At 47.8% G+C, this 22,133-nt stretch overlaps 11 non-coding genes and 2 pseudogenes across 11 annotated transcripts; all 13 read right to left on the reverse strand.

The window, feature by feature from the left end:
- Positions 1-3,112: 3,112 nt before the first annotated feature.
- On the reverse strand, positions 3,113-3,216 carry LOC142284071 (U2 spliceosomal RNA; annotated as a pseudogene).
- Positions 3,217-4,603: 1,387 nt separating this feature from the next.
- Positions 4,604-4,794, reverse strand: LOC142284032 (U2 spliceosomal RNA). The gene has a single exon (XR_012745601.1). It is a non-coding gene; the product is annotated as a U2 spliceosomal RNA (small nuclear RNA).
- A 1,387-nt stretch (positions 4,795-6,181) lies between these two features.
- Positions 6,182-6,372, reverse strand: LOC142284033 (U2 spliceosomal RNA). Its single transcript, XR_012745602.1, has one exon. It is a non-coding gene; the product is annotated as a U2 spliceosomal RNA (small nuclear RNA).
- A 1,387-nt stretch (positions 6,373-7,759) lies between these two features.
- Positions 7,760-7,950, reverse strand: LOC142284034 (U2 spliceosomal RNA). Its single transcript, XR_012745603.1, has one exon. It is a non-coding gene; the product is annotated as a U2 spliceosomal RNA (small nuclear RNA).
- Positions 7,951-9,337: 1,387 nt separating this feature from the next.
- On the reverse strand, positions 9,338-9,528 carry LOC142284035 (U2 spliceosomal RNA). Its single transcript, XR_012745604.1, has one exon. It is a non-coding gene; the product is annotated as a U2 spliceosomal RNA (small nuclear RNA).
- A 1,387-nt stretch (positions 9,529-10,915) lies between these two features.
- LOC142284036 (U2 spliceosomal RNA) lies at positions 10,916-11,106 on the reverse strand. The gene has a single exon (XR_012745605.1). It is a non-coding gene; the product is annotated as a U2 spliceosomal RNA (small nuclear RNA).
- Positions 11,107-12,493: 1,387 nt separating this feature from the next.
- LOC142284037 (U2 spliceosomal RNA) lies at positions 12,494-12,684 on the reverse strand. Its single transcript, XR_012745606.1, has one exon. It is a non-coding gene; the product is annotated as a U2 spliceosomal RNA (small nuclear RNA).
- A 1,386-nt stretch (positions 12,685-14,070) lies between these two features.
- LOC142284038 (U2 spliceosomal RNA) lies at positions 14,071-14,261 on the reverse strand. The gene has a single exon (XR_012745607.1). It is a non-coding gene; the product is annotated as a U2 spliceosomal RNA (small nuclear RNA).
- Positions 14,262-15,649: 1,388 nt separating this feature from the next.
- On the reverse strand, positions 15,650-15,840 carry LOC142284039 (U2 spliceosomal RNA). Its single transcript, XR_012745608.1, has one exon. It is a non-coding gene; the product is annotated as a U2 spliceosomal RNA (small nuclear RNA).
- Positions 15,841-17,227: 1,387 nt separating this feature from the next.
- LOC142284041 (U2 spliceosomal RNA) lies at positions 17,228-17,418 on the reverse strand. Its single transcript, XR_012745610.1, has one exon. It is a non-coding gene; the product is annotated as a U2 spliceosomal RNA (small nuclear RNA).
- Positions 17,419-18,805: 1,387 nt separating this feature from the next.
- LOC142284042 (U2 spliceosomal RNA) lies at positions 18,806-18,996 on the reverse strand. Its single transcript, XR_012745611.1, has one exon. It is a non-coding gene; the product is annotated as a U2 spliceosomal RNA (small nuclear RNA).
- A 1,387-nt stretch (positions 18,997-20,383) lies between these two features.
- LOC142284044 (U2 spliceosomal RNA) lies at positions 20,384-20,574 on the reverse strand. Its single transcript, XR_012745612.1, has one exon. It is a non-coding gene; the product is annotated as a U2 spliceosomal RNA (small nuclear RNA).
- Positions 20,575-21,961: 1,387 nt separating this feature from the next.
- LOC142284045 (U2 spliceosomal RNA) lies at positions 21,962-22,133 on the reverse strand (annotated as a pseudogene; the record flags this gene model as incomplete).

Here is a 22,133-nt window from a genome sequence, read left to right on the forward strand (position 1 = left end):
GTCCACCGTCAGAGGAACGTCCATGGCCGCCGCGTCTGCAGGGTCAAGATGGTTAGTGATACCTGACAGGAACTTATCGGCGGCCTCGGGGTCAGTAGTCTTGCGGGCGTAGAGTTCGCTGTAGAAGTCGCTGACGACCTTCATCACATTCTCTTTCCCGCGTCGTATGCTTCCACTCTCGTCTCGTAGTTCATTCATGGGCGTGTGACCGGCGTGGAGTTTCCTGAAAAAGAACGAGTTACATTTCTCACCCTTCTCCAGGTTCTCCACTTTGGAACGGAAGACAATTCGCTCGGACTCCTCCTCGAAGTGCCTTTTCAGGCTCCTCTTAGTCTCCTCCAGCTCCTCTCTCACGTCCCAGCCGCATCGAAGAAGGTCCTGCAGGGAACGCAGCTCACGCTGGAGTCTCCTGAAGTCCCTCCTCTTCAGACACGCCTGTTGTTGACTCTTTGCCTGAAAGAAGAAACGGAACTCGAGTTTAACGTATTCCCACCAGTCAGAAACAGACTGGAAGCCCGCCTTGTAGGCCCGCCACATGGAGTAGGCAGCTCTAAGCTCCTCCAGAATCTCACCCTTTTCCAGCAGAGAGCAGTTCAGCTTCCAGGAGCCCGGGCCAATGGGGAAGCCATGGCCCAGCACACCTTGAAAGTGAATGGCTCTGTGGTCAGAGAAGAAGCAGGGGACCATCGAGTGCCCACTCCGCCCAACCGCCCGAGAGGTAAACACAAAGTCAATCCTGGAACGCAGCGAGCCATCGGATCGGCACCATGAATAGTTCACGGATCCGTGTCCGATGGAGCCAACAACGTCCACAAGAGAGGCTTCGGTCACCATCTCAATGAGCAGTTTGGATGTGACGTCCAACTTGGCAGCCGTTCCAGAACTGCGTCCATCCTCCTCAATCGGGCAGTTGAAATCCCCGGCCATCACTACCGTCCTGGCGGTAGCGAGCTGAGGGCGCAGGGCTTGGAGGAGCTCCAGTCGATCGCTCTTCACAGGAGAAGCATACACATTGATGAACCTGACGGGTTCTCCCGCCCAGGTGCCATCCACGAGCAGTAACCTGCCGCAGACGATTTCCTGAACAGAGTCCAATGTGAAGGCGCTTCCCCTGATCAGCACGGCGACCCCCGCGGACCTACAGTCGCCCCCGCCAGACCAGTAGGATGGGCCATGGGTCCACTCCCTGGCCAGATGGTTGAAGGACCTAGAGGAGGGAAGGGAGCATTCCTGCAGGAAAAATACATCACTAGACTGAGTGTTAAGGAACGCAAAAATTGTCTGACGTCGGAACTTGTCTCTGATGCTCCTAACATTAATGGAAAAGATGTTAATGTTAGCAGTCATTGGAGGAAAGAGAAAGTTAGAGCAGGCGGTGTGCCTTAGTTACCACTCCGGTCGGGCGGTTCTTCCTCTTTGGCACCTGCTGGTAAGGGTATCTCCAGCAGACCCTCTTCTTCTAGCTGATCGAGCAGGGATGGTGCCTCAGTGGCTTCCGACTCCTCCATTTCTTCTTCGGCCACAAGGGACTCCACCATCTGCTCCAACACGTCCGGTTCTGGGAGGAGGCCATCCTCCTCTTCCTGGGGTGGATTGGGGTCCACAATGAACAGCTTGGAAGGTTCTGCGACAGGACTATCTTCCACCTTCCTTTTCCTTTGGCCTGTACCTGAGGAGACAAGAGCTGGAAAATCCTCCTCGGTGAAAAGTGCAAGAGTGCTGAGGCTCTCTGCTCTCATGGTCTGGGGAGGGAGAGTGGGCTTTGGGGGGGGGGTGAGGAGACCAACTGAGGAGTAGGGAAATGAGGTGGAGGTAGTGGAATCCTCAGTAGGGTTGGCCGGGGGGGGAGGGGTTTGGACAGGGGTGACAGGGGGGGGGACCAGGGAGGGGGCAACAGTTTTCTTACCCTTCTTTTCCCTGGACTCCGTGGCTGCTGGGGCATCGGCTGGAGCCACGGTCGCTGGGTTCTTGGCCACCTTGTCCTTGGCCTCTGTGGCCTTGGTCGTAGCTGCCTTGGTCGACGAAGCTGTGACTACCCGATACTGGGTCGCCGCGGCAACCCTTGCCCAGGATTTCTCCCGCTGTGGGCAGTCCTTGTAAAGGTGGTCCGCCTGTCCACATAGGTTGCAAGTCTTCTTCTTTGGGCAGTCCTTGGAGCTGTGTCCTGTCACCCGGCAAACCCTGCAGGCGTCCTCCTTGCAGGTCTTCATCGAATGCCCTTTCCCGCCACATTTCCTGCAGTTGTGTGGCATGTCCGGGTAGTAGATGAGACCAAAGGAGTTTCCCAGAGAGAATGTCGGGGGCAGGTGCTGGAGACCATCCTCGGATGCTGGTTCCCTGTAGAGTCGAACGGTTACTGACCACTTACCCGTCCAGAATCCGTTGCCGTTAAAGATGTGGGCTGGCTCCCTCACCACTGTGCAGAGACGTCCCAGGAACGTGGAGATGTCTCTTCCTGGGGTGTGCGGGTTCCGCATGGAGACCGTGATCCTCTTCTCATCCCTCTGTATAGGACAGGATCCTAAAAAAGAATGAAAAGGGGAGTCCGGCATCGCTGCGTTCATCGCCTCCCAGTATCTCCTGCAGGCATTCACCGTGGCAAAGGTTACCAGAAAAATGCCAGTCATGAAGGTCTGAACACTCAGGGTTTCCGCCCTGGAGAAGCCCTGATCCAGAATCATCTTCTTGCAGAACACGTCGCTGGACATGTCCGGCAACCTACCATCCACCGCCTTCAGCTTCAGGGCGACCGTCTGCCGCATCCAAGGCTCCAGGGTTGGAGCCTTTTCAGGCGGCGTCCGGGCTCCCTCCGGCTGGCTGGCATCGGAGGTAGGGGCCTCTTGGGCCGAAGAAGCCTCTGGATGAGCCTTCCTGGAGGTCCCTGGGTCCTGAGCCTTCTTGGCTGCCTTCTCTGGCTTGCTTGCCATGGCTGGTTCCTGCTTGAGTTCCCGGAGCTGGATCTTGGATTCTTCTCCGGGTGTCTTCTCCCGCTGTGTTCCTCCTCGAAGTTCCTCTGGTCTCCCCAAGTCTTCTCCGAGCCTTCGTCTTCTTGCTTCTTTCTGCCAAGCTCTTCTTCCGTCCGATCTCCCTCTTTCGGTCTCGGCTGGGCTTCGGAGCTTGTCTCCCTGATCGTATCTCGTCAAGTGTAGCTAGCTCAGTTTGTTCTGATAAGAACAGATACTACACTTGATCTTAGCCAAAAGGCCGAGAAGCGATAACCAGAATTGGTTTGGGCCTCGAGTGGCACCCTGGCCTATGCCGGACACATCTTAGGGAGAGAGAGCGAGAGGGAGACAAACCCACGCCTACACAAGACATTTTGTCACCCAAGCCAACCCTTGAAAAGGCTGCTTTGCAGAGCCAAAACAAGAAGAATGGTGCGTTTTGCAGCCGCCGCCCACTGCAATGAATCTGAATAACTCCTCCTTTAGGGCGCAAGCAACTCCCCTCCCCCTTGCAGTCTTTCCAATTCACGATACAAAAAGACGGACAGGACAGGTTGCCTGACTTTCCGTCACTGCCACCCTTTGCCATCCTTACCCGTAGAAAGCCCTTTCATCATCCCCAAACCCTAATCTTTTCCCTTTCCTTCCCAGCCCCCAAACCCTGCCCTCTGTACCTTTCTCACCACCCGCTTCCCTTCTCCTGTCATCCCCCTACCACCCGGGAAAAAAAGAGATTGCCCCCTCCTTCCACTAGCCCACCCTCCCACCCAAAGAACAACTTCTTCTGCGCAGCTTGTTTTCTAGGCAGCAGCGCTATTGTGATGTCATCGGGGGGCATTGTGACAAGCCGCCAGTGTTCCGTCTCTTCATGTTGTGCACAGTTCAAACGGAAAATACATCAACAGGCAGACTACAGAAAAGCTTACTATCAAAGGTTAGAGGGGGGCTTTCTCAGAGGGCTTTTTACAGTTTTTCTATTCCCAATTAGCCGTTTAAGTGTACTTATTGAAAGTAGTAATTCTTTCATAGGCCGCCCTTTCTTAGTATTTGACGTTCCTTATATTGCGGTATGAGGCTTCGCAGTAGGTTGCAAACATTCATCACCCATGACTGTCCCCAATTGAGCTCAGAAGCTCAATGTCTATCATGACCTCTCTTTTAGAATGTCCAAGAGCAAGCAAACTATTCCTCCAGGAGAGGGCGCCAACAGACTACTAAAGAGATCATCATTACTCAAAGAAAACCCCAAAAACCAATGCATGATAGGAATAAACAGGTAACTTTCTTTGGAGTGGAAGCGGAGAGATCGCACCAGATGCCAATTCTAGATGTTATCACACCTGTGGTCACTGCAGCAGCAGGTGAATCCACTTTGTCCAAAAGGGATCTATTCCATTCAATTGCAAATGATCTAGATAAGACAGAGAACTGCAGCACGGGGACATAGCCGAGTTGGTCAGGTTGAGTGGTGATGAGTTTGCTATTTGGATGAATAAAGAAAGTCAAAAGTGTGAAAGATAAAAAACAAAAGGAGGAAGTGTGAAAAGTGAATGGGCCAAATTGAGGTGCATATGAAGACGTATGCTTTCTTCCAATTCATTAAATCGGGCTAATATGAATCAGGTGAATTGAGTTCTGCTTTTGGAAACTGGGTTAAGAAGGGGTGCACCGTTCCTGGAGGTACTGCAATACCAGGTCAATGCGTGGAGTGGACAGAGCAAGCTCTTTTTCCATCTCCCTGTTCTAAAAATCCATTTAATATATGGTCCCCAGATAGGGGACGTATCAGATATTAAACTGATAAGAACAGATACTACACTTGATCTTAGCCAAAAGGCCGAGAAGCGATAACCAGAATTGGTTTGGGCCTCGAGTGGCACCCTGGCCTATGCCGGACACATCTTAGGGAGAGAGAGCGAGAGGGAGACAAACCCACGCCTACACAAGACATTTTGTCACCCAAGCCAACCCTTGAAAAGGCTGCTTTGCAGAGCCAAAACAAGAAGAATGGTGCGTTTTGCAGCCGCCGCCCACTGCAATGAATCTGAATAACTCCTCCTTTAGGGCGCAAGCAACTCCCCTCCCCCTTGCAGTCTTTCCAATTCACGATACAAAAAGACGGACAGGACAGGTTGCCTGACTTTCCGTCACTGCCACCCTTTGCCATCCTTACCCGTAGAAAGCCCTTTCATCATCCCCAAACCCTAATCTTTTCCCTTTCCTTCCCAGCCCCCAAACCCTGCCCTCTGTACCTTTCTCACCACCCGCTTCCCTTCTCCTGTCATCCCCCTACCACCCGGGAAAAAAAGAGATTGCCCCCTCCTTCCACTAGCCCACCCTCCCACCCAAAGAACAACTTCTTCTGCGCAGCTTGTTTTCTAGGCAGCAGCGCTATTGTGATGTCATCGGGGGGCATTGTGACAAGCCGCCAGTGTTCCGTCTCTTCATGTTGTGCACAGTTCAAACGGAAAATACATCAACAGGCAGACTACAGAAAAGCTTACTATCAAAGGTTAGAGGGGGGCTTTCTCAGAGGGCTTTTTACAGTTTTTCTATTCCCAATTAGCCGTTTAAGTGTACTTATTGAAAGTAGTAATTCTTTCATAGGCCGCCCTTTCTTAGTATTTGACGTTCCTTATATTGCGGTATGAGGCTTCGCAGTAGGTTGCAAACATTCATCACCCATGACTGTCCCCAATTGAGCTCAGAAGCTCAATGTCTATCATGACCTCTCTTTTAGAATGTCCAAGAGCAAGCAAACTATTCCTCCAGGAGAGGGCGCCAACAGACTACTAAAGAGATCATCATTACTCAAAGAAAACCCCAAAAACCAATGCATGATAGGAATAAACAGGTAACTTTCTTTGGAGTGGAAGCGGAGAGATCGCACCAGATGCCAATTCTAGATGTTATCACACCTGTGGTCACTGCAGCAGCAGGTGAATCCACTTTGTCCAAAAGGGATCTATTCCATTCAATTGCAAATGATCTAGATAAGACAGAGAACTGCAGCACGGGGACATAGCCGAGTTGGTCAGGTTGAGTGGTGATGAGTTTGCTATTTGGATGAATAAAGAAAGTCAAAAGTGTGAAAGATAAAAAACAAAAGGAGGAAGTGTGAAAAGTGAATGGGCCAAATTGAGGTGCATATGAAGACGTATGCTTTCTTCCAATTCATTAAATCGGGCTAATATGAATCAGGTGAATTGAGTTCTGCTTTTGGAAACTGGGTTAAGAAGGGGTGCACCGTTCCTGGAGGTACTGCAATACCAGGTCAATGCGTGGAGTGGACAGAGCAAGCTCTTTTTCCATCTCCCTGTTCTAAAAATCCATTTAATATATGGTCCCCAGATAGGGGACGTATCAGATATTAAACTGATAAGAACAGATACTACACTTGATCTTAGCCAAAAGGCCGAGAAGCGATAACCAGAATTGGTTTGGGCCTCGAGTGGCACCCTGGCCTATGCCGGACACATCTTAGGGAGAGAGAGCGAGAGGGAGACAAACCCACGCCTACACAAGACATTTTGTCACCCAAGCCAACCCTTGAAAAGGCTGCTTTGCAGAGCCAAAACAAGAAGAATGGTGCGTTTTGCAGCCGCCGCCCACTGCAATGAATCTGAATAACTCCTCCTTTAGGGCGCAAGCAACTCCCCTCCCCCTTGCAGTCTTTCCAATTCACGATACAAAAAGACGGACAGGACAGGTTGCCTGACTTTCCGTCACTGCCACCCTTTGCCATCCTTACCCGTAGAAAGCCCTTTCATCATCCCCAAACCCTAATCTTTTCCCTTTCCTTCCCAGCCCCCAAACCCTGCCCTCTGTACCTTTCTCACCACCCGCTTCCCTTCTCCTGTCATCCCCCTACCACCCGGGAAAAAAAGAGATTGCCCCCTCCTTCCACTAGCCCACCCTCCCACCCAAAGAACAACTTCTTCTGCGCAGCTTGTTTTCTAGGCAGCAGCGCTATTGTGATGTCATCGGGGGGCATTGTGACAAGCCGCCAGTGTTCCGTCTCTTCATGTTGTGCACAGTTCAAACGGAAAATACATCAACAGGCAGACTACAGAAAAGCTTACTATCAAAGGTTAGAGGGGGGCTTTCTCAGAGGGCTTTTTACAGTTTTTCTATTCCCAATTAGCCGTTTAAGTGTACTTATTGAAAGTAGTAATTCTTTCATAGGCCGCCCTTTCTTAGTATTTGACGTTCCTTATATTGCGGTATGAGGCTTCGCAGTAGGTTGCAAACATTCATCACCCATGACTGTCCCCAATTGAGCTCAGAAGCTCAATGTCTATCATGACCTCTCTTTTAGAATGTCCAAGAGCAAGCAAACTATTCCTCCAGGAGAGGGCGCCAACAGACTACTAAAGAGATCATCATTACTCAAAGAAAACCCCAAAAACCAATGCATGATAGGAATAAACAGGTAACTTTCTTTGGAGTGGAAGCGGAGAGATCGCACCAGATGCCAATTCTAGATGTTATCACACCTGTGGTCACTGCAGCAGCAGGTGAATCCACTTTGTCCAAAAGGGATCTATTCCATTCAATTGCAAATGATCTAGATAAGACAGAGAACTGCAGCACGGGGACATAGCCGAGTTGGTCAGGTTGAGTGGTGATGAGTTTGCTATTTGGATGAATAAAGAAAGTCAAAAGTGTGAAAGATAAAAAACAAAAGGAGGAAGTGTGAAAAGTGAATGGGCCAAATTGAGGTGCATATGAAGACGTATGCTTTCTTCCAATTCATTAAATCGGGCTAATATGAATCAGGTGAATTGAGTTCTGCTTTTGGAAACTGGGTTAAGAAGGGGTGCACCGTTCCTGGAGGTACTGCAATACCAGGTCAATGCGTGGAGTGGACAGAGCAAGCTCTTTTTCCATCTCCCTGTTCTAAAAATCCATTTAATATATGGTCCCCAGATAGGGGACGTATCAGATATTAAACTGATAAGAACAGATACTACACTTGATCTTAGCCAAAAGGCCGAGAAGCGATAACCAGAATTGGTTTGGGCCTCGAGTGGCACCCTGGCCTATGCCGGACACATCTTAGGGAGAGAGAGCGAGAGGGAGACAAACCCACGCCTACACAAGACATTTTGTCACCCAAGCCAACCCTTGAAAAGGCTGCTTTGCAGAGCCAAAACAAGAAGAATGGTGCGTTTTGCAGCCGCCGCCCACTGCAATGAATCTGAATAACTCCTCCTTTAGGGCGCAAGCAACTCCCCTCCCCCTTGCAGTCTTTCCAATTCACGATACAAAAAGACGGACAGGACAGGTTGCCTGACTTTCCGTCACTGCCACCCTTTGCCATCCTTACCCGTAGAAAGCCCTTTCATCATCCCCAAACCCTAATCTTTTCCCTTTCCTTCCCAGCCCCCAAACCCTGCCCTCTGTACCTTTCTCACCACCCGCTTCCCTTCTCCTGTCATCCCCCTACCACCCGGGAAAAAAAGAGATTGCCCCCTCCTTCCACTAGCCCACCCTCCCACCCAAAGAACAACTTCTTCTGCGCAGCTTGTTTTCTAGGCAGCAGCGCTATTGTGATGTCATCGGGGGGCATTGTGACAAGCCGCCAGTGTTCCGTCTCTTCATGTTGTGCACAGTTCAAACGGAAAATACATCAACAGGCAGACTACAGAAAAGCTTACTATCAAAGGTTAGAGGGGGGCTTTCTCAGAGGGCTTTTTACAGTTTTTCTATTCCCAATTAGCCGTTTAAGTGTACTTATTGAAAGTAGTAATTCTTTCATAGGCCGCCCTTTCTTAGTATTTGACGTTCCTTATATTGCGGTATGAGGCTTCGCAGTAGGTTGCAAACATTCATCACCCATGACTGTCCCCAATTGAGCTCAGAAGCTCAATGTCTATCATGACCTCTCTTTTAGAATGTCCAAGAGCAAGCAAACTATTCCTCCAGGAGAGGGCGCCAACAGACTACTAAAGAGATCATCATTACTCAAAGAAAACCCCAAAAACCAATGCATGATAGGAATAAACAGGTAACTTTCTTTGGAGTGGAAGCGGAGAGATCGCACCAGATGCCAATTCTAGATGTTATCACACCTGTGGTCACTGCAGCAGCAGGTGAATCCACTTTGTCCAAAAGGGATCTATTCCATTCAATTGCAAATGATCTAGATAAGACAGAGAACTGCAGCACGGGGACATAGCCGAGTTGGTCAGGTTGAGTGGTGATGAGTTTGCTATTTGGATGAATAAAGAAAGTCAAAAGTGTGAAAGATAAAAAACAAAAGGAGGAAGTGTGAAAAGTGAATGGGCCAAATTGAGGTGCATATGAAGACGTATGCTTTCTTCCAATTCATTAAATCGGGCTAATATGAATCAGGTGAATTGAGTTCTGCTTTTGGAAACTGGGTTAAGAAGGGGTGCACCGTTCCTGGAGGTACTGCAATACCAGGTCAATGCGTGGAGTGGACAGAGCAAGCTCTTTTTCCATCTCCCTGTTCTAAAAATCCATTTAATATATGGTCCCCAGATAGGGGACGTATCAGATATTAAACTGATAAGAACAGATACTACACTTGATCTTAGCCAAAAGGCCGAGAAGCGATAACCAGAATTGGTTTGGGCCTCGAGTGGCACCCTGGCCTATGCCGGACACATCTTAGGGAGAGAGAGCGAGAGGGAGACAAACCCACGCCTACACAAGACATTTTGTCACCCAAGCCAACCCTTGAAAAGGCTGCTTTGCAGAGCCAAAACAAGAAGAATGGTGCGTTTTGCAGCCGCCGCCCACTGCAATGAATCTGAATAACTCCTCCTTTAGGGCGCAAGCAACTCCCCTCCCCCTTGCAGTCTTTCCAATTCACGATACAAAAAGACGGACAGGACAGGTTGCCTGACTTTCCGTCACTGCCACCCTTTGCCATCCTTACCCGTAGAAAGCCCTTTCATCATCCCCAAACCCTAATCTTTTCCCTTTCCTTCCCAGCCCCCAAACCCTGCCCTCTGTACCTTTCTCACCACCCGCTTCCCTTCTCCTGTCATCCCCCTACCACCCGGGAAAAAAAGAGATTGCCCCCTCCTTCCACTAGCCCACCCTCCCACCCAAAGAACAACTTCTTCTGCGCAGCTTGTTTTCTAGGCAGCAGCGCTATTGTGATGTCATCGGGGGGCATTGTGACAAGCCGCCAGTGTTCCGTCTCTTCATGTTGTGCACAGTTCAAACGGAAAATACATCAACAGGCAGACTACAGAAAAGCTTACTATCAAAGGTTAGAGGGGGGCTTTCTCAGAGGGCTTTTTACAGTTTTTCTATTCCCAATTAGCCGTTTAAGTGTACTTATTGAAAGTAGTAATTCTTTCATAGGCCGCCCTTTCTTAGTATTTGACGTTCCTTATATTGCGGTATGAGGCTTCGCAGTAGGTTGCAAACATTCATCACCCATGACTGTCCCCAATTGAGCTCAGAAGCTCAATGTCTATCATGACCTCTCTTTTAGAATGTCCAAGAGCAAGCAAACTATTCCTCCAGGAGAGGGCGCCAACAGACTACTAAAGAGATCATCATTACTCAAAGAAAACCCCAAAAACCAATGCATGATAGGAATAAACAGGTAACTTTCTTTGGAGTGGAAGCGGAGAGATCGCACCAGATGCCAATTCTAGATGTTATCACACCTGTGGTCACTGCAGCAGCAGGTGAATCCACTTTGTCCAAAAGGGATCTATTCCATTCAATTGCAAATGATCTAGATAAGACAGAGAACTGCAGCACGGGGACATAGCCGAGTTGGTCAGGTTGAGTGGTGATGAGTTTGCTATTTGGATGAATAAAGAAAGTCAAAAGTGTGAAAGATAAAAAACAAAAGGAGGAAGTGTGAAAAGTGAATGGGCCAAATTGAGGTGCATATGAAGACGTATGCTTTCTTCCAATTCATTAAATCGGGCTAATATGAATCAGGTGAATTGAGTTCTGCTTTTGGAAACTGGGTTAAGAAGGGGTGCACCGTTCCTGGAGGTACTGCAATACCAGGTCAATGCGTGGAGTGGACAGAGCAAGCTCTTTTTCCATCTCCCTGTTCTAAAAATCCATTTAATATATGGTCCCCAGATAGGGGACGTATCAGATATTAAACTGATAAGAACAGATACTACACTTGATCTTAGCCAAAAGGCCGAGAAGCGATAACCAGAATTGGTTTGGGCCTCGAGTGGCACCCTGGCCTATGCCGGACACATCTTAGGGAGAGAGAGCGAGAGGGAGACAAACCCACGCCTACACAAGACATTTTGTCACCCAAGCCAACCCTTGAAAAGGCTGCTTTGCAGAGCCAAAACAAGAAGAATGGTGCGTTTTGCAGCCGCCGCCCACTGCAATGAATCTGAATAACTCCTCCTTTAGGGCGCAAGCAACTCCCCTCCCCCTTGCAGTCTTTCCAATTCACGATACAAAAAGACGGACAGGACAGGTTGCCTGACTTTCCGTCACTGCCACCCTTTGCCATCCTTACCCGTAGAAAGCCCTTTCATCATCCCCAAACCCTAATCTTTTCCCTTTCCTTCCCAGCCCCCAAACCCTGCCCTCTGTACCTTTCTCACCACCCGCTTCCCTTCTCCTGTCATCCCCCTACCACCCGGGAAAAAAAGAGATTGCCCCCTCCTTCCACTAGCCCACCCTCCCACCCAAAGAACAACTTCTTCTGCGCAGCTTGTTTTCTAGGCAGCAGCGCTATTGTGATGTCATCGGGGGGCATTGTGACAAGCCGCCAGTGTTCCGTCTCTTCATGTTGTGCACAGTTCAAACGGAAAATACATCAACAGGCAGACTACAGAAAAGCTTACTATCAAAGGTTAGAGGGGGGCTTTCTCAGAGGGCTTTTTACAGTTTTTCTATTCCCAATTAGCCGTTTAAGTGTACTTATTGAAAGTAGTAATTCTTTCATAGGCCGCCCTTTCTTAGTATTTGACGTTCCTTATATTGCGGTATGAGGCTTCGCAGTAGGTTGCAAACATTCATCACCCATGACTGTCCCCAATTGAGCTCAGAAGCTCAATGTCTATCATGACCTCTCTTTTAGAATGTCCAAGAGCAAGCAAACTATTCCTCCAGGAGAGGGCGCCAACAGACTACTAAAGAGATCATCATTACTCAAAGAAAACCCCAAAAACCAATGCATGATAGGAATAAACAGGTAACTTTCTTTGGAGTGGAAGCGGAGAGATCGCACCAGATGCCAATTCTAGATGTTATCACACCTGTGGTCACTGCAGCAGCAGGTGAATCCACTTTGTCCAAAAGGGATCTATTCCATTCAATTGCAAATGATCTAGATAAGACAGAGAACTGCAGCACGGGGACATAGCCGAGTTGGTCAGGTTGAGTGGTGATGAGTTTGCTATTTGGATGAATAAAGAAAGTCAAAAGTGTGAAAGATAAAAAACAAAAGGAGGAAGTGTGAAAAGTGAATGGGCCAAATTGAGGTGCATATGAAGACGTATGCTTTCTTCCAATTCATTAAATCGGGCTAATATGAATCAGGTGAATTGAGTTCTGCTTTTGGAAACTGGGTTAAGAAGGGGTGCACCGTTCCTGGAGGTACTGCAATACCAGGTCAATGCGTGGAGTGGACAGAGCAAGCTCTTTTTCCATCTCCCTGTTCTAAAAATCCATTTAATATATGGTCCCCAGATAGGGGACGTATCAGATATTAAACTGATAAGAACAGATACTACACTTGATCTTAGCCAAAAGGCCGAGAAGCGATAACCAGAATTGGTTTGGGCCTCGAGTGGCACCCTGGCCTATGCCGGACACATCTTAGGGAGAGAGAGCGAGAGGGAGACAAACCCACGCCTACACAAGACATTTTGTCACCCAAGCCAACCCTTGAAAAGGCTGCTTTGCAGAGCCAAAACAAGAAGAATGGTGCGTTTTGCAGCCGCCGCCCACTGCAATGAATCTGAATAACTCCTCCTTTAGGGCGCAAGCAACTCCCCTCCCCCTTGCAGTCTTTCCAATTCACGATACAAAAAGACGGACAGGACAGGTTGCCTGACTTTCCGTCACTGCCACCCTTTGCCATCCTTACCCGTAGAAAGCCCTTTCATCATCCCCAAACCCTAATCTTTTCCCTTTCCTTCCCAGCCCCCAAACCCTGCCCTCTGTACCTTTCTCACCACCCGCTTCCCTTCTCCTGTCATCCCCCTACCACCCGGGAAAAAAAGAGATTGCCCCCTCCTTCCACTAGCCCACCCTCCCACCCAAAGAACAACTTCTTCTGCGCAGCTTGTTTTCTAGGCAGCAGCGCTATTGTGATGTCATCGGGGGGCATTGTGACAAGCCGCCAGTGTTCCGTCTCTTCATGTTGTGCACAGTTCAAACGGAAAATACATCAACAGGCAGACTACAGAAAAGCTTACTATCAAAGGTTAGAGGGGGGCTTTCTCAGAGGGCTTTTTACAGTTTTTCTATTCCCAATTAGCCGTTTAAGTGTACTTATTGAAAGTAGTAATTCTTTCATAGGCCGCCCTTTCTTAGTATTTGACGTTCCTTATATTGCGGTATGAGGCTTCGCAGTAGGTTGCAAACATTCATCACCCATGACTGTCCCCAATTGAGCTCAGAAGCTCAATGTCTATCATGACCTCTCTTTTAGAATGTCCAAGAGCAAGCAAACTATTCCTCCAGGAGAGGGCGCCAACAGACTACTAAAGAGATCATCATTACTCAAAGAAAACCCCAAAAACCAATGCATGATAGGAATAAACAGGTAACTTTCTTTGGAGTGGAAGCGGAGAGATCGCACCAGATGCCAATTCTAGATGTTATCACACCTGTGGTCACTGCAGCAGCAGGTGAATCCACTTTGTCCAAAAGGGATCTATTCCATTCAATGCAAATGATCTAGATAAGACAGAGAACTGCAGCACGGGGACATAGCCGAGTTGGTCAGGTTGAGTGGTGATGAGTTTGCTATTTGGATGAATAAAGAAAGTCAAAAGTGTGAAAGATAAAAAACAAAAGGAGGAAGTGTGAAAAGTGAATGGGCCAAATTGAGGTGCATATGAAGACGTATGCTTTCTTCCAATTCATTAAATCGGGCTAATATGAATCAGGTGAATTGAGTTCTGCTTTTGGAAACTGGGTTAAGAAGGGGTGCACCGTTCCTGGAGGTACTGCAATACCAGGTCAATGCGTGGAGTGGACAGAGCAAGCTCTTTTTCCATCTCCCTGTTCTAAAAATCCATTTAATATATGGTCCCCAGATAGGGGACGTATCAGATATTAAACTGATAAGAACAGATACTACACTTGATCTTAGCCAAAAGGCCGAGAAGCGATAACCAGAATTGGTTTGGGCCTCGAGTGGCACCCTGGCCTATGCCGGACACATCTTAGGGAGAGAGAGCGAGAGGGAGACAAACCCACGCCTACACAAGACATTTTGTCACCCAAGCCAACCCTTGAAAAGGCTGCTTTGCAGAGCCAAAACAAGAAGAATGGTGCGTTTTGCAGCCGCCGCCCACTGCAATGAATCTGAATAACTCCTCCTTTAGGGCGCAAGCAACTCCCCTCCCCCTTGCAGTCTTTCCAATTCACGATACAAAAAGACGGACAGGACAGGTTGCCTGACTTTCCGTCACTGCCACCCTTTGCCATCCTTACCCGTAGAAAGCCCTTTCATCATCCCCAAACCCTAATCTTTTCCCTTTCCTTCCCAGCCCCCAAACCCTGCCCTCTGTACCTTTCTCACCAACCCGCTTCCCTTCTCCTGTCATCCCCCTACCACCCGGGAAAAAAAGAGATTGCCCCCTCCTTCCACTAGCCACCCTCCCACCCAAAGAACAACTTTCTTCTGCGCAGCTTGTTTTCTAGGCAGCAGCGCTATTGTGATGTCATCGGGGGGCATTGTGACAAGCCGCCAGTGTTCCGTCTCTTCATGTTGTGCACAGTTCAAACGGAAAATACATCAACAGGCAGACTACAGAAAAGCTTACTATCAAAGGTTAGAGGGGGGCTTTCTCAGAGGGCTTTTTACAGTTTTTCTATTCCCAATTAGCCGTTTAAGTGTACTTATTGAAAGTAGTAATTCTTTCATAGGCCGCCCTTTCTTAGTATTTGACGTTCCTTATATTGCGGTATGAGGCTTCGCAGTAGGTTGCAAACATTCATCACCCATGACTGTCCCCAATTGAGCTCAGAAGCTCAATGTCTATCATGACCTCTCTTTTAGAATGTCCAAGAGCAAGCAAACTATTCCTCCAGGAGAGGGCGCCAACAGACTACTAAAGAGATCATCATTACTCAAAGAAAACCCCAAAAACCAATGCATGATAGGAATAAACAGGTAACTTTCTTTGGAGTGGAAGCGGAGAGATCGCACCAGATGCCAATTCTAGATGTTATCACACCTGTGGTCACTGCAGCAGCAGGTGAATCCACTTTGTCCAAAAGGGATCTATTCCATTCAATTGCAAATGATCTAGATAAGACAGAGAACTGCAGCACGGGGACATAGCCGAGTTGGTCAGGTTGAGTGGTGATGAGTTTGCTATTTGGATGAATAAAGAAAGTCAAAAGTGTGAAAGATAAAAAACAAAAGGAGGAAGTGTGAAAAGTGAATGGGCCAAATTGAGGTGCATATGAAGACGTATGCTTTCTTCCAATTCATTAAATCGGGCTAATATGAATCAGGTGAATTGAGTTCTGCTTTTGGAAACTGGGTTAAGAAGGGGTGCACCGTTCCTGGAGGTACTGCAATACCAGGTCAATGCGTGGAGTGGACAGAGCAAGCTCTTTTTCCATCTCCCTGTTCTAAAAATCCATTTAATATATGGTCCCCAGATAGGGGACGTATCAGATATTAAACTGATAAGAACAGATACTACACTTGATCTTAGCCAAAAGGCCGAGAAGCGATAACCAGAATTGGTTTGGGCCTCGAGTGGCACCCTGGCCTATGCCGGACACATCTTAGGGAGAGAGAGCGAGAGGGAGACAAACCCACGCCTACACAAGACATTTTGTCACCCAAGCCAACCCTTGAAAAGGCTGCTTTGCAGAGCCAAAACAAGAAGAATGGTGCGTTTTGCAGCCGCCGCCCACTGCAATGAATCTGAATAACTCCTCCTTTAGGGCGCAAGCAACTCCCCTCCCCCTTGCAGTCTTTCCAATTCACGATACAAAAAGACGGACAGGACAGGTTGCCTGACTTTCCGTCACTGCCACCCTTTGCCATCCTTACCCGTAGAAAGCCCTTTCATCATCCCCAAACCCTAATCTTTTCCCTTTCCTTCCCAGCCCCCAAACCCTGCCCTCTGTACCTTTCTCACCACCCGCTTCCCTTCTCCTGTCATCCCCCTACCACCCGGGAAAAAAAGAGATTGCCCCCTCCTTCCACTAGCCCACCCTCCCACCCAAAGAACAACTTCTTCTGCGCAGCTTGTTTTCTAGGCAGCAGCGCTATTGTGATGTCATCGGGGGGCATTGTGACAAGCCGCCAGTGTTCCGTCTCTTCATGTTGTGCACAGTTCAAACGGAAAATACATCAACAGGCAGACTACAGAAAAGCTTACTATCAAAGGTTAGAGGGGGGCTTTCTCAGAGGGCTTTTTACAGTTTTTCTATTCCCAATTAGCCGTTTAAGTGTACTTATTGAAAGTAGTAATTCTTTCATAGGCCGCCCTTTCTTAGTATTTGACGTTCCTTATATTGCGGTATGAGGCTTCGCAGTAGGTTGCAAACATTCATCACCCATGACTGTCCCCAATTGAGCTCAGAAGCTCAATGTCTATCATGACCTCTCTTTTAGAATGTCCAAGAGCAAGCAAACTATTCCTCCAGGAGAGGGCGCCAACAGACTACTAAAGAGATCATCATTACTCAAAGAAAACCCCAAAAACCAATGCATGATAGGAATAAACAGGTAACTTTCTTTGGAGTGGAAGCGGAGAGATCGCACCAGATGCCAATTCTAGATGTTATCACACCTGTGGTCACTGCAGCAGCAGGTGAATCCACTTTGTCCAAAAGGGATCTATTCCATTCAATTGCAAATGATCTAGATAAGACAGAGAACTGCAGCACGGGGACATAGCCGAGTTGGTCAGGTTGAGTGGTGATGAGTTTGCTATTTGGATGAATAAAGAAAGTCAAAAGTGTGAAAGATAAAAAACAAAAGGAGGAAGTGTGAAAAGTGAATGGGCCAAATTGAGGTGCATATGAAGACGTATGCTTTCTTCCAATTCATTAAATCGGGCTAATATGAATCAGGTGAATTGAGTTCTGCTTTTGGAAACTGGGTTAAGAAGGGGTGCACCGTTCCTGGAGGTACTGCAATACCAGGTCAATGCGTGGAGTGGACAGAGCAAGCTCTTTTTCCATCTCCCTGTTCTAAAAATCCATTTAATATATGGTCCCCAGATAGGGGACGTATCAGATATTAAACTGATAAGAACAGATACTACACTTGATCTTAGCCAAAAGGCCGAGAAGCGATAACCAGAATTGGTTTGGGCCTCGAGTGGCACCCTGGCCTATGCCGGACACATCTTAGGGAGAGAGAGCGAGAGGGAGACAAACCCACGCCTACACAAGACATTTTGTCACCCAAGCCAACCCTTGAAAAGGCTGCTTTGCAGAGCCAAAACAAGAAGAATGGTGCGTTTTGCAGCCGCCGCCCACTGCAATGAATCTGAATAACTCCTCCTTTAGGGCGCAAGCAACTCCCCTCCCCCTTGCAGTCTTTCCAATTCACGATACAAAAAGACGGACAGGACAGGTTGCCTGACTTTCCGTCACTGCCACCCTTTGCCATCCTTACCCGTAGAAAGCCCTTTCATCATCCCCAAACCCTAATCTTTTCCCTTTCCTTCCCAGCCCCCAAACCCTGCCCTCTGTACCTTTCTCACCACCCGCTTCCCTTCTCCTGTCATCCCCCTACCACCCGGGAAAAAAAGAGATTGCCCCCTCCTTCCACTAGCCCACCCTCCCACCCAAAGAACAACTTCTTCTGCGCAGCTTGTTTTCTAGGCAGCAGCGCTATTGTGATGTCATCGGGGGGCATTGTGACAAGCCGCCAGTGTTCCGTCTCTTCATGTTGTGCACAGTTCAAACGGAAAATACATCAACAGGCAGACTACAGAAAAGCTTACTATCAAAGGTTAGAGGGGGGCTTTCTCAGAGGGCTTTTTACAGTTTTTCTATTCCCAATTAGCCGTTTAAGTGTACTTATTGAAAGTAGTAATTCTTTCATAGGCCGCCCTTTCTTAGTATTTGACGTTCCTTATATTGCGGTATGAGGCTTCGCAGTAGGTTGCAAACATTCATCACCCATGACTGTCCCCAATTGAGCTCAGAAGCTCAATGTCTATCATGACCTCTCTTTTAGAATGTCCAAGAGCAAGCAAACTATTCCTCCAGGAGAGGGCGCCAACAGACTACTAAAGAGATCATCATTACTCAAAGAAAACCCCAAAAACCAATGCATGATAGGAATAAACAGGTAACTTTCTTTGGAGTGGAAGCGGAGAGATCGCACCAGATGCCAATTCTAGATGTTATCACACCTGTGGTCACTGCAGCAGCAGGTGAATCCACTTTGTCCAAAAGGGATCTATTCCATTCAATTGCAAATGATCTAGATAAGACAGAGAACTGCAGCACGGGGACATAGCCGAGTTGGTCAGGTTGAGTGGTGATGAGTTTGCTATTTGGATGAATAAAGAAAGTCAAAAGTGTGAAAGATAAAAAACAAAAGGAGGAAGTGTGAAAAGTGAATGGGCCAAATTGAGGTGCATATGAAGACGTATGCTTTCTTCCAATTCATTAAATCGGGCTAATATGAATCAGGTGAATTGAGTTCTGCTTTTGGAAACTGGGTTAAGAAGGGGTGCACCGTTCCTGGAGGTACTGCAATACCAGGTCAATGCGTGGAGTGGACAGAGCAAGCTCTTTTTCCATCTCCCTGTTCTAAAAATCCATTTAATATATGGTCCCCAGATAGGGGACGTATCAGATATTAAACTGATAAGAACAGATACTACACTTGATCTTAGCCAAAAGGCCGAGAAGCGATAACCAGAATTGGTTTGGGCCTCGAGTGGCACCCTGGCCTATGCCGGACACATCTTAGGGAGAGAGAGCGAGAGGGAGACAAACCCACGCCTACACAAGACATTTTGTCACCCAAGCCAACCCTTGAAAAGGCTGCTTTGCAGAGCCAAAACAAGAAGAATGGTGCGTTTTGCAGCCGCCGCCCACTGCAATGAATCTGAATAACTCCTCCTTTAGGGCGCAAGCAACTCCCCTCCCCCTTGCAGTCTTTCCAATTCACGATACAAAAAGACGGACAGGACAGGTTGCCTGACTTTCCGTCACTGCCACCCTTTGCCATCCTTACCCGTAGAAAGCCCTTTCATCATCCCCAAACCCTAATCTTTTCCCTTTCCTTCCCAGCCCCCAAACCCTGCCCTCTGTACCTTTCTCACCACCCGCTTCCCTTCTCCTGTCATCCCCCTACCACCCGGGAAAAAAAGAGATTGCCCCCTCCTTCCACTAGCCCACCCTCCCACCCAAAGAACAACTTCTTCTGCGCAGCTTGTTTTCTAGGCAGCAGCGCTATTGTGATGTCATCGGGGGGCATTGTGACAAGCCGCCAGTGTTCCGTCTCTTCATGTTGTGCACAGTTCAAACGGAAAATACATCAACAGGCAGACTACAGAAAAGCTTACTATCAAAGGTTAGAGGGGGGCTTTCTCAGAGGGCTTTTTACAGTTTTTCTATTCCCAATTAGCCGTTTAAGTGTACTTATTGAAAGTAGTAATTCTTTCATAGGCCGCCCTTTCTTAGTATTTGACGTTCCTTATATTGCGGTATGAGGCTTCGCAGTAGGTTGCAAACATTCATCACCCATGACTGTCCCCAATTGAGCTCAGAAGCTCAATGTCTATCATGACCTCTCTTTTAGAATGTCCAAGAGCAAGCAAACTATTCCTCCAGGAGAGGGCGCCAACAGACTACTAAAGAGATCATCATTACTCAAAGAAAACCCCAAAAACCAATGCATGATAGGAATAAACAGGTAACTTTCTTTGGAGTGGAAGCGGAGAGATCGCACCAGATGCCAATTCTAGATGTTATCACACCTGTGGTCACTGCAGCAGCAGGTGAATCCACTTTGTCCAAAAGGGATCTATTCCATTCAATTGCAAATGATCTAGATAAGACAGAGAACTGCAGCACGGGGACATAGCCGAGTTGGTCAGGTTGAGTGGTGATGAGTTTGCTATTTGGATGAATAAAGAAAGTCAAAAGTGTGAAAGATAAAAAACAAAAGGAGGAAGTGTGAAAAGTGAATGGGCCAAATTGAGGTGCATATGAAGACGTATGCTTTCTTCCAATTCATTAAATCGGGCTAATATGAATCAGGTGAATTGAGTTCTGCTTTTGGAAACTGGGTTAAGAAGGGGTGCACCGTTCCTGGAGGTACTGCAATACCAGGTCAATGCGTGGAGTGGACAGAGCAAGCTCTTTTTCCATCTCCCTGTTCTAAAAATCCATTTAATATATGGTCCCCAGATAGGGGACGTATCAGATATTAAACTGATAAGAACAGATACTACACTTGATCTTAGCCAAAAGGCCGAGAAGCGATAACCAGAATTGGTTTGGGCCTCGAGTGGCACCCTGGCCTATGCCGGACACATCTTAGGGAGAGAGAGCGAGAGGGAGACAAACCCACGCCTACACAAGACATTTTGTCACCCAAGCCAACCCTTGAAAAGGCTGCTTTGCAGAGCCAAAACAAGAAGAATGGTGCGTTTTGCAGCCGCCGCCCACTGCAATGAATCTGAATAACTCCTCCTTTAGGGCGCAAGCAACTCCCCTCCCCCTTGCAGTCTTTCCAATTCACGATACAAAAAGACGGACAGGACAGGTTGCCTGACTTTCCGTCACTGCCACCCTTTGCCATCCTTACCCGTAGAAAGCCCTTTCATCATCCCCAAACCCTAATCTTTTCCCTTTCCTTCCCAGCCCCCAAACCCTGCCCTCTGTACCTTTCTCACCACCCGCTTCCCTTCTCCTGTCATCCCCCTACCACCCGGGAAAAAAAGAGATTGCCCCCTCCTTCCACTAGCCCACCCTCCCACCCAAAGAACAACTTCTTCTGCGCAGCTTGTTTTCTAGGCAGCAGCGCTATTGTGATGTCATCGGGGGGCATTGTGACAAGCCGCCAGTGTTCCGTCTCTTCATGTTGTGCACAGTTCAAACGGAAAATACATCAACAGGCAGACTACAGAAAAGCTTACTATCAAAGGTTAGAGGGGGGCTTTCTCAGAGGGCTTTTTACAGTTTTTCTATTCCCAATTAGCCGTTTAAGTGTACTTATTGAAAGTAGTAATTCTTTCATAGGCCGCCCTTTCTTAGTATTTGACGTTCCTTATATTGCGGTATGAGGCTTCGCAGTAGGTTGCAAACATTCATCACCCATGACTGTCCCCAATTGAGCTCAGAAGCTCAATGTCTATCATGACCTCTCTTTTAGAATGTCCAAGAGCAAGCAAACTATTCCTCCAGGAGAGGGCGCCAACAGACTACTAAAGAGATCATCATTACTCAAAGAAAACCCCAAAAACCAATGCATGATAGGAATAAACAGGTAACTTTCTTTGGAGTGGAAGCGGAGAGATCGCACCAGATGCCAATTCTAGATGTTATCACACCTGTGGTCACTGCAGCAGCAGGTGAATCCACTTTGTCCAAAAGGGATCTATTCCATTCAATTGCAAATGATCTAGATAAGACAGAGAACTGCAGCACGGGGACATAGCCGAGTTGGTCAGGTTGAGTGGTGATGAGTTTGCTATTTGGATGAATAAAGAAAGTCAAAAGTGTGAAAGATAAAAAACAAAAGGAGGAAGTGTGAAAAGTGAATGGGCCAAATTGAGGTGCATATGAAGACGTATGCTTTCTTCCAATTCATTAAATCGGGCTAATATGAATCAGGTGAATTGAGTTCTGCTTTTGGAAACTGGGTTAAGAAGGGGTGCACCGTTCCTGGAGGTACTGCAATACCAGGTCAATGCGTGGAGTGGACAGAGCAAGCTCTTTTTCCATCTCCCTGTTCTAAAAATCCATTTAATATATGGTCCCCAGATAGGGGACGTATCAGATATTAAACTGATAAGAACAGATACTACACTTGATCTTAGC

The sequence above is a fragment of the Anomaloglossus baeobatrachus genome, unplaced genomic scaffold (assembly GCF_048569485.1).
Source record: "Anomaloglossus baeobatrachus isolate aAnoBae1 unplaced genomic scaffold, aAnoBae1.hap1 Scaffold_562, whole genome shotgun sequence".
Taxonomy (NCBI): domain Eukaryota; kingdom Metazoa; phylum Chordata; class Amphibia; order Anura; family Aromobatidae; genus Anomaloglossus; species Anomaloglossus baeobatrachus.